The 10066-nt window shown below is 42.0% G+C and overlaps 1 pseudogene; it reads right to left on the bottom strand.

The window, feature by feature from the left end:
- Nucleotides 1-1954: 1954 nt before the first annotated feature.
- LOC108512002 (Ig heavy chain V-III region 23-like) lies at nt 1955-9479 on the bottom strand (annotated as a pseudogene).
- Between the last annotated feature and the right edge of the window lie 587 nt (nt 9480-10066).

Below are 10066 nucleotides of genomic sequence, written 5' to 3'. Positions count from 1 at the left end.
GATAAGGGGTCTATAATGTTTGAATCCATTTATATGAAAATCAAAACATTAACAATTAATCTACAGTGGCAGAAATCAAAACATTGTGCTAAATGTGGGAGCTGACTGGAAGCACAGAGAAGGCCACTTGTGCTGGGGGGTTGGGCCTCCTCTTCATCCGACCTTGGCTGTTGGGGACAAGTGTGTTTACATTTGCCAGAAATCCTGTAATGGTACATTGCAAATCTATGCATTATTACTTATATTGAAATTACATCTCATGAAAATAAACAATTAAAAAACATTGTATAAGAAATAGTTTAAAATTCAGTAAATAACGCAAATAATAAAATCATACTGAAAATGTGAACAATATAATATGAATTAATAAAATATACTCAACAATACCTGCTAGAATTAAATCCTCGAAATTAGAAAGATAAGGGTGACATCTGACAAGTTAATAAACACGTGTTTCATAGAGAAAACAAATGGGTCAAAACTATGTGGAACATGTATTTTGTTATTATCAAAAGTCGTTAAATAATTGAGATAACATTTTAACCTGTCTTGTTAGTATTAATTACAAATATCATGTGTAAAATAATAACTGCGAACAACCTTTAGGGAAATAAGGATATTTGAGAGCACACGTACTAAGTTCAACATAGTCTCATTGTTTCTCCAGATATTACTGCTGAAATTTCAAATTTTATCCTGGATTTCTAATAGAATCTGTATGGGCCCTTGGAAAAATTAATTTTCAGAAACGACTTAGAAAACCAATCTCTAATATGGAGATATTAGTATCTCATTTCATAAAGAAATTTAAACTGTGTGATGTAAAGTCCTCAAAAGAAACCTTAGGACGTGGGAAAGGACTTATTCATAGAAGCTTGTGATGTGTATTGCTAAAATTATTACCTTGATTTTTGGGGGGGTGGAATTAAAACAAAACGTGATGAGTTAAAATGTGATGTTGCTTGTTTGGTACAACAAGGGGGTGAGGATAAGGAATAGCCCTGTGATCCCGAGGAGATGGCCTAATCCAAGGAGAGGGAGGCTCTGGGTCGTGCGGACTCACACGGGGTGCTTTCATGGAGCGGGTCTCAGAAGCCTGCAGGAGGCAGGCATGTGGATGGGTTTCTCAGGACAATCCAATCAGACCTGGATAGGCGAAAAAAGATCATGACCTAGGATGGATTAAATAATTGTCTTGAAAATTGATAAATTACGGTTGTATATATTTATGAGGTACAAAGCAATGTTGTGATATATTAATACAATATGGAATAATTAAATACAACTAGCATATTAATCAACTCAAAATATTTTCATTTTTGCGTCAAGGCCATTTGAAATTTATCTTAGCTATTTTGAAATGACCAATATACTATGTTTAAGTAAAGAAATAGATATTAATTAATATAAACAATATAAAATTTTTGAAATCAATTATGCGTTACTCCAATAACTTATATGAGGTTCGTCAATAAGTTTGATCGTTTAGGACATATTCTAAAAATTATTTTATTATGTTAAATATAAATCACTATACATTTATGCACAGGTTTGTGGTATTTAGGCCTATGTCTACAGGTGTAAATTTATGTTCCCATAGCTATGTAGTTGCTGACAGCAATAGATGTTAATGAAACTCTGGAAGAATAACTGCAAATGAAAGTAAATAGTTTTTAAAAATAGCGCTACATAAAAGGTTTAAAATTATTAAAACTTAAATATCAATGATAATAAATACATGCTAATAACAGTATAAAGATATATCAACCTGTAAGACTCCAGGGTTCTGAAAACAAACCTGACTTCTCCAGCTGAGGAGAAAGGAAACCTCCCGCTGCACCTGCTCCTGGGACCTGCACGTCCTCAGTGGGTCCCGAGCGCCCCCTGGTGGCCCCGCGCGCCCCTGCAGGGAGGTTTGCGCCTGGGCTCACACTGACCTCCCCTCACTGTGTCTCTAGCACAGTAATACACGGCCGTGTCCTCGGTTTTCAGGCTGTTCATTTGCAGATAGGCCGTGTTCTTTGATGTATTTCTGAAGTCCCTTGGCTTGTCTGTTTGAGTGATGTCTCTTTCCTCTGTGAAGGGTATGATGTCATCGTTCACAGGTGCAGTCCTAGATGTACACGCAGTTTCCACGGAAACGCTGTCATTTGGCAATGTTGCCTTTGACAGACGAATTACCTGATTGTTCTACTTGATTGTTTGTGTCTCTTCACATAACACCTGGATGTTACACTGTGCTCATTTCTGACATGATGACACTGTTTTGTTCAACAATCGTTCAACAATCTGGTGCAATTAAATTTGGGCTTCTTTCTAGGGACCATTTTTAAGGATTGTTCTGACCCCAAAATGTTATTGATTTTATTCAAGAGATGGAGTCTAGCTATGTTTTCAGGCTGGACTTGAAACCCTGGGCTCAAATGATCCTCTCACCTCAAACTCCCAAGTAAATTGAACTGCAGGCAGTGCCACAGTGCCCAGTTGGTAATTCTTAAATTATAGGTTTTCTTATTCTCTCTGTTAAAATGAGTGGACTATTGATTTCTATATTGCTCTCCTGGAGCTGTCAGATTTATATTAATTACTTACCATGAAAACCGCGAACATTTTAGATGAACTTTAGGGTTGAAATTATTCTCATTCAACTGCAAATCAAGTTGCGCCATTTAGAGAGAACTTCGTTTCACTGTTTTTATGCCCTGCCTCTATCACTAGAAAAACATGCCAGTCTCTACATTGGTGCAGAAGAAAGGGTTCAGGTATCTCAGAGGGACATTCCTGCTTTAAGTACAGAAAACTGGGCATGGGAGTGGTGGACTCCTATGATCTTATTGTGCTTCTCTCAGGAAGCTCCCCAGAACCTCCGCCCTACAAGTGAGCTGGGGTGAGAATAATCAGGGTCTACCTGTTCTTGGCCTGTAACACATGACATGGAAACCATGTCTCATGAGTGAGGTTGGGAGGAGAAAGGCATCCATCAAATCACAGACTGGAATTTAGTCTTCACCATAAAGACCTGACACATGACGTCAACTGAGATCTGGGGCAGAGGGAAGCACCACCTTCTTGTCAGTCGAGCCCAGGGTCAAGCTTCTGTGATCCTGAGATGTAAAGAAGAGGGTAATGCTCTTGTCTCAAGTATTCTGTGTCCTCACTGCACTTGCTGAGACTCTTTGAACTGCTGTGAGAGAATACCATGGACTGGGTGGCCCAGAAGTAACAGAAATGTATTTGTCCTAATTTTCAAGGCTGAGAAGTTCAAGATCAAGATGCCTTAGAGATTCGTATCTGGTGAAGTCCCAATTCTTTATTTATAGATGGCCACCTTCCTACCATGACCACACCTGGTGGAAGGAAAGAGGGAGCTCTCTGGGGTATTTTATCAGTGCACTAATTCCACTAATTGAGATGGAGCCTCAACACCTTTCAAAGGAGACCAAAGAGCCCACCTCCTGCTACTATCACCTTGGAGTTGAGATTCCAACATATGCCTTATGGAGGTCATAACCATTCAGTCAATAGGAGCACATTATGTCAATCAATGGATTGCATTTACTGTGTGTTCTTAGGATAATTTTCGTGATATTACAGGTTGGGCTTCTATAATTTTTACCAGATTAGGTTGTCTCTTTGGAAAGCTTGAAGTTTCTCATGACATCACTCTGGTAATGAGATAACTCTATTCATATTCATGATTGAAGCTTCCTCATTAGGGCTGTAAGCATTTTGAATGTTCTTCTTTTAAATCATTTGCCATGATGGAGCAAACGTGTCCCTCCCCATCAGTATGATTTATTCAGAAATGCAGTTTTTATATTTTAATATTGCAAATCCACCTTTCCTTTATCTTTCTTTAACATGGTGTATTTCTGTATATTTTTAAATTTGTAAGTGAATACGTTTAAAATTTAGGGTAATTTTAGATTTTAAGGAAAGCCCCCTGTAGTAGGGTGTGATCTCGTGTACAACTTGCCCTGGTTCCCTCACACTGATCCGCACTCTACCAAGCCTGGGTCTCTCCCCTGCCATCTGTGGGGCTCACTCTCTGAACAGTGTTCTGCTATCCACTGTCTATTCTGTGGTCTCCACACTTCCTGGCCTGTCTGGGATCTCAGCTCCTTTTCCTCAACTTCAAATCTACCTGGTTCCACTCCAGCACTGTGGCCCGGAAACTCTCTTTAGAAAGTATCAGCGTGTGCATTCACCAGAGGGCTTGTTTTGTATATTTTTCCCCTCCCAGCAACCACTGTCTGTGTTAATTGATGTCACACATCTTAAAATTATGTTTAAGAAATTTCACTGTGTTTTACAGTAATTTCTGGTGGAAAGATACATCTGGTCTCTGTTGTTAAACCTTTTTTGAAATGATCATCTTGAACATAAATATTAGAGTCAATTTTATAATGTTCAGCATGATTTATCTTGGAAAAATATATATATATATATGTTCAATTCTAAATTCCAGGAGACATCCCTGTAGACATACCTTATGAAGTTTATGTATTTACATATTTGATAGACTTAATATTATACCTAATTTTAAAAATATTCAGAATATCTATATCTGTCACACAAGAAAGCACAAGTTCTACAATGCCCTAATAGAAAAACTGATTTGTCTTCCTCTGGGTTCTTCCTATGGAAATAGAGGGAGACATCTTAGGACACTGATCCGGAGTGCCTTCAGAGACCCTGCCCAGAACCTGACCCAGGAGGGATGTGAGGGATTTCCATCTCTGTGACTGGCATTCTGTCTCCTTCCCAGGAAAATCTGGGATCTTCCTCCATCCCTCGGGTGGGCTGCTTCACCATTCAGGACACTGAGGGACAGACAGAGGGTGTGGCAGGCCATAGACATCAAAGGTCACAGTGTGGAAGAGGATTGAGATGCTAACCTGCCCCAGTGATAACAGAGATCCCCGTGGGGCAGAGTCCCAGTAAATGATCTTAACCATGTGGGGATCTGTCTGCCTGAGAGAAGAGTCCACATGGGGACACTCTGTGCCTGTCTGAGAGTGAAGACTCATTCACGAAGGTGTCTACCTAGACTCAGGTTGTGTTTGGGGAAAATATTTCTCACTCAGGAGATAATGAGAAACTTGAGTGATTTGTTTTTGGAAAAGAAAAACAGATCATGTAGAAACCTCATTTAGGAAGAATCACTGGACAATGTTTGTCAAAACACAGTTCATTTAGAAGGAATTTCCTGTTCATGCCCTTTGCAGGGACATTGATGAAGCTGGAAACCATCATTCTCGGCAAATTAACACAAGAACAGAAAACCAAGCACTGCATGTTCTCACTCATAAGTGGGAGTTAAAGAATGAGAACACATGGACACAGGGAGGGGAACATCACACACTGGGGACTGTTTGGGGTGGGGACTGGGGAGGGATAGCATTAGGAGAAATACCTAATGTCGATGACAGGTTGATGGGTGCAGCAAACCACCATAGCACATGTATACCTATGTAACAAACCTGCACATTCTGCGCATGTACCCCAGAACTTAAAGTATGATAAAAAGGACATTCCTATCTAAGAAGTAAAGTACTGTCTCTTTATAGCCTAAATACTGCCATAACTTGTCCTAGACCACTTACAACATGAATATCGATAAGCTTTATAGATTAATTGGATGCCAAGATAATGGTGCCATTATTTTTCTGATACTTCACTAATACTTTATTATTTGACCAGTCCTCACTTAGAGATCTTCTCCATAAAATGTAATTTTTAATTGAATAAGCATTTCTACTGTGAGACAAACTGTCTTCCTGGTGACTAAATATCCATCTTGATTTTGACATAATGCCCATGATATCGACAATTAAGTTGGCATTCTCAGAAAAAATTGACCCAGGTTCAAGGAGCTAACTGCAGAGTCATATTTATGTCTGTTTTGCTTCAAGATAGGGGGACCTGAGTTATAAACAACATAGTGGGTGGTCTCTGAGGGCTCCATGCTGTGAAGGAAAATAAGACAACCCTAGATGGTGGTTAGAGGCTCCCTGGCTGGCTCCTCTCTGCACCTACTCTTCACTGTGGCTCTGCCTTGCGTGCGTTCTGAGCATCTCCTGCTGGTCCTGTGCTGCCCGTGAAGCCCAGATAAAGGAAGTCTTGGGGATCTGCTTCTGAGATGCCAAGTTGTATGTCTGGTTCCTGGAAAATAGCACAGCAATGGCTGGGAGCTGCATCTTGGATCTCACCCATGTGACCTCGCCTGTGTAGTGAGCCTCCTCAAAGCCCAGAGACAGGATCGGCTGGGTGGCCCTCCCTTCTCAGACGTTACTGGAGGCAATTTTCTGCAAATCTAATTGTAGTTTGACTATATAATTCAGCAATCATGTTTTTTACTAATGTACTTAACTGACTATGTCCACTCAGTGAACCATACATGGCTGTTCATTTATATTTTCCAAATACTGAGCACATTAAAAAAAAAAAAACCCCTGATTAGTTCAGCAAATTATCAGATTTGAATCAGGAAACTAAGTGGTAACATTTTCTATAACCAAACTTAAGAACAAAAAAGTTAAGAAAATGAGGTCACAAAAATAGAACTTGTGTTATTACGTGGAATCTGTTGGTGGTAATTTATATAATGGAGCTGCAGTGAGAAAGGCTACCAGGTGACCTCATTGTGAACCTGTCTTTAGAGCTGACAGGCAATCACCAGGAGTGGAGCAGCCCATAATTCCCCCACATAGGAAGACACCCAGCTCAATAAAACTTCATTTGGGGTCTCTGCAGGCTCTGAGGTGTGCAGGAGTGTGCAGGAGCAGCTCCTACCAAAAAGTTTGCAGTCAGTCAAGTCTCTACTCTTTCCCTTGGGACATGAGAGGTAGTGTATTTAAGGTCCAGACATGCTCTACTCAAGGTCTCTGCACATGGGTAAAAAATGCAGGTGTGAAATTCATGTTCTCAATCCATGAAACAATACCCACGAAAAATGCAACTCTGTTCAAAGACATCATGCAGAATGAAGACATAATGCAATTGCAATAAATTTGAAAATTACAATTGCTTGTGGACTGCACATTTTTTCATATGCCTTCCAATCAATCATGTGAAAACGTGTATTCTGTATAAAAATCCACCGCATGTTGGCTCTGAGAATGCGCCTTCCTCCCTCCACCTACAGGCAGAACAATGCACTTGGATCATGCACCCAGCTGCTGCTCTCTGACGTCCATGATGTGGCTCATGCTGAATCCCATATCGTGTGCTCCATTCTTAGGAATAGAGTGAGCTCTGCACTCATCTGAGGCGGAGCCATTGCTGGGAGTCATGCGGGTTTCCTGAGGGGCAACTTTGACTTGCGCAAAACTCAGTGATAATCTGGACTTTCTTTGCACAGCACATAAATGTAAGAAAGTTCCAACCAATCCTCCCTCCCCCTCTCCTTCACTCTGGGACAGGCTTCCATCACATGCCATCAGCTTTCCCAGTCTCGTTTACCCTCCATGCATTTTCCCTCAAAAGGATGGATGCCCTCCTTTGACCAATGCATGCAAACTTAATCGGCTACTGGAGATTTCTGCTCAGAAGATGAATAATAATACACATATTTTAGCAAAATTATTTATAACATGAGTCTGATTCTATTGTCAAATATAAACTATCAATTAATATTAAATTAATATTGCATTAATATTAGTATTAAAATAATCAATATAAAATATTAATCATGGTAATAATCTATTTTGTGTGTCACCTTGACTGGGACATAGTCTCAGTTATTCAATCAAACACTAATATAGGTGTTGCTCTGATGGTATAATACAGGTGTTATTAAAGCCTGTCATCACTTTTCTCTAGGTCAGGAAGATTGTCCTAGATGAACTTGGCCGGTCTGATTTAATCCTAGCAGAAGAGGAGACGATGGAACTCCATGGTGGACAGCAGCTGTAGGACTTCCCAGAAATTCCAGCTTGTCTTTCCTGATGGCCGGCTCCATTGGCTCTGGCTGTGCCTAGCCAGACCTCACAATTGCTGTTACGCAGAGCTCGCAGCACAACAAAGTCATCCTCAGCTCTCCCAAAAATCACAGGTGAGGGGGGAGCTCTATGACAGGGTGAGAAGCACGAGATCATCTCGACATCAGTGTCCCATTTGAGGAAACAACTAGGAGTGTCCACTTGCGTTCCCCAAATGCGTCCATGCATAGAGCACAGCAGGGGCGTCCAGGCAACCAGGAATGAGAAAGGCCCCTCAGCCTTCCAGGTCCTCAGGAGCCACAACGTGAGCCACACCTGAGTTCCAGGTAATGTATCTGAGGCCTGCGGTTTAGACCACAGGAAGCACACCCTCCGTTTTAAGAACAAAGGAGAAAAGGGAAGTGTAAGAATGAAGCCTAGAGAAAAGGAAAATTGATTAGCAGAGAAAAGGCCAAATGGATGAGTTCTGAGTCAAATGTTCAGTTTTAAAGGATGGTGGGATTACTGTGAAAACTGTCAGGATTCTAAGGATCCTGGCCCTGGATGGATGAACCTCCCTCTTGGTCCCAATCTGAATCCAAAAGCCTGTTCCAATCAGAGATTCCCATGGAGACATCTGCCCTGAGTCTGATTGGAAAACACTTCCCAGGTTCCCCTGGGCTTCCTCAGGACTCTGCTTCTGGTGACCAGGGAGGGTCATTTCTGCACCCAAAGTGACACTCAGCCTTCCATGGTGGTGAGAATGTGTTCTCTTGTCACAAAAGCAAAGAAGCATCAGGGAAAAAAGTGTCACATTCAGAGACATTAAGTGTGAGTACAGAATTGTAAATGTGAAAGGTTATCTGAGGAAACTTGATGATGAGGCAGCCCCAGATGCTGAGAGAAAGTCAGCCTTTAGCACCACCAGCCCCTGCCACAGAGAACAGCCCAGTTCACAGGGCCCAGGACACCCCCTCATGGTCTCAGATGCCCTGCAGCGAGGTTTTTGTCTGGGCTCACGCTGACTTCCCCTCACTGTGTCTCTCACACAGTAATACACAGCTCTGTCTTCAGCTCTCAAACTGTTCATTTGCAGATACAGTGAGTTCTTGGCGTTGTCTCTGGAGATGGTGAATCGGGCCTTCACGGAGTCTGCATAGCTTGTGCTACTCCCATCACTATTAATATATGAGACCAACTCCAGCCTCTTCCCTGGAGCCTAGCGGACCCAGTGCATCCAGTAGCTACTGAAGGTGAATCCAGAGGCTGCACAGGAGAGTCTCAGGGACCCCCCCAGGCTGTACCAAGCCTCCCCCAGACTCCACCAGCTGCACCTCACACTGGACACCTGCAAACACAGAGACATCCTAATCAGAAACTGCCACACAAATTCATTGCTTATCTCACTCATGTCCATTCACACTCCATATCTCTAGTTTTCCATCAATCACCTTCTAAAATAGCAACAAGGAAAACCCAGCTCAGCCCCAACTCCATGGTGAGTTCTCTGTGCAGTCCTGATCAGCAAGCAGAAGCACCTGGGAATCCTGGGGCTGCGGCTCCTCTCCCACATCTGCAGGGTCAGGGTTTGGCTGGTTTTCATCAGCGGGGGAGGGCCCTATTTGCATAACTCCTACTATATAGCAAGCTCTGGGGTCAGACACCTGAAGAGAGAGCAGGACCCAGAGCAGGTGAACGTGTCCTGAGGAAGATGGGTGACAACAATGAGATTTGAGAAAGTGTGCTTAATGTGAAACTGTGCTGTGATAAAAACTTTGCCCTGAACACATTTCAGATTTACCTATGTGTGTAAATTATGTTCTGTAGGAGTCAATGTTCTCTATTTACAGATGTCAAGTAAACCCACACATGGATGGGCTCCGTATGTACCTAAGAGATTATGTCTGGGATGAATGAGTTCTGGTATCTGGGCCTGCGCTTCTCACCACTGGCCCTGACTCCTCCCTTAGCCAACTCCAGGACAGAGCTGGACATGCCTAGTGTGGTTTGCAGAAGCCGCTGCCTAATCAGAATATGTGTGATTTTGCTGCACTCTCCTGTTCACCTTAAACTGTGGAGAGAACTAGGGTTCAGGCAGATAAATTTTCAGGTATCTCTGACATTTAAAATACTGGTATCTATCT

This window comes from Rhinopithecus bieti, unplaced genomic scaffold (genome assembly GCF_001698545.2).
Source record: "Rhinopithecus bieti isolate Rb0 unplaced genomic scaffold, ASM169854v2 scaffold_29831, whole genome shotgun sequence".
In the NCBI taxonomy this organism is placed as follows: Eukaryota; Metazoa; Chordata; class Mammalia; order Primates; family Cercopithecidae; genus Rhinopithecus; species Rhinopithecus bieti.
This window is presented reverse-complemented; position numbering and strand designations above follow the sequence as displayed.